Below are 1770 nucleotides of genomic sequence, written 5' to 3'. Positions count from 1 at the left end.
CTGCAGCTTGGTCTTTGAGTTGGAACGAGGCAAACTTGACAAAGTCCTCAGGTCTGACGTTGCTACACTCGAAATGCTTGCAGATATCCACGAGCCAATCATCAGCGTCTGTAGCCTCGACACAATTACTGAAGGTCTTTGGCTGGTTTGCGAGGAACTGGTTGAGTGTAGCAGACTGATTCTGATTGTTTCCATGGCCTTGATTTCCTTGGTTGCGCTCTTGCAAGAGTTGCATAAGAATCTGTGTGTTGGCATTGGTAGCGGCCATCACAGCTTGCCATGCCTCCGAAGGTGGAGGTGGTGGTGGCGGTTCAGGATTCTGACGCGTTGGAGGAGCCATCCTGAAGAGGGTGACATCCGTTAGCATCTTGACAGATATATAATCAAGATGAATCAATGGATTGAAATTGCAACATATAGTCTTAACATTCGCACAAGAATGAACGAATGCATTCCAAATTAAATGGTCACACTTCCATAAATTGAGAAGCCACGTAGATAGAGGTAGAGGAATAAAACAACAAGGTATGGACAAGAACAAATACTTGGTAAGGATTACCCAATCACAAACCAAATATCTGCAGAAGAAATACTAGAGCTACAAGAATTCCCACCTATGAACCTCCCGAAATTTTCCCGGTTATGCAAGCAGGTGTTGGGGATACAGGGGAAGCATAATATCTCACCCAAAGCTAGCAAATCCTACATCCAGTTGTATCCATCCTTCAACACATAACCAAGAAACCTTCGGAAATCATTTACCTCAACCTTCGAAAAGCATCCGTGATACGAGTTATGGAAATACTCCCGAACTTCCGCCCCAGTACTAGGTGGCGTCGAGGTTATCTCACCAACAACTGCATAAAAGAGATTTTCGATGTCGGCGAAACTCAGGTATTCCAGAATTGCAACGATAAAATTGTGACGACAACACCTCGGAGCTCAACTCCCCGGGACACTGCCACAACCCCTAAATGTCAGGAGGCACCAAGAACAATGTTCTCGTCACAAAACCATCGCAACGATTCCAAGATACCTGTGTGATCCTAAATTTTTTTAGTGAAATTTGAGAAAAGAAGAGTCAAAACTCTACGTTAGGATGCCTCACCAGAGCGACGAAGGGACTGAGGAGTAAAAAGAATCCTACTCTCCGATATATATAATCCTAAATGACTCAAAACATTTTTTTCTAGACTCAACAATGCCAACGATTCAATCAAGCAGGGGGCTCCTAAGTCGGGGAAGGCTCTGATTACCAACTTGTAACGCCCACGATGCGGCTATATCTCCCACGTGTCGGAGTATGACTTAGAGGCATAACCGCATTGTAGGCAATGTCGCAAGAGGGGTAATCTTTATACATCCCATGTACTGAATAAGAAAAGAGGTACATAGTTGGCTTACAATCGCCACTTCACACAATAGCATAAATATGTCATTACAATCATCCAGATACAATCAAGGTCCGACTACGGAACCAAAATAAAGACAACCCCAAATGCACAATGTCCCCGATCGCTCCAACTGGGCTCCTCTACTGATCAACTTGAAAAGAAACGTAGTATCATCCTGAGTCCTCATCGAACTCCCAGTTGAGCTCAGTCGCATCTCCTGGAGCGGTATCATCGGTCCCTGCATCTGGTTTTGGAAGTAATCTGTGAGGCCCGGGGACTCAGCAATCTCACACCCTCGCGATCAAGACTATTTAAGCTTATAGGTAAGGTAAAAGGTGTGAGGTGGAGCTGCAGCAAGCACTAGCATATATGGTGG

This window comes from Triticum urartu, chromosome 1A (assembly GCF_056163025.1).
Source record: "Triticum urartu cultivar PI428250 chromosome 1A, HENAU_Tu73, whole genome shotgun sequence".
In the NCBI taxonomy this organism is placed as follows: domain Eukaryota; kingdom Viridiplantae; phylum Streptophyta; class Magnoliopsida; order Poales; family Poaceae; genus Triticum; species Triticum urartu.
The sequence above is the reverse complement of the archived record's forward strand: the minus strand, read 5'-3'. Positions refer to the sequence as shown.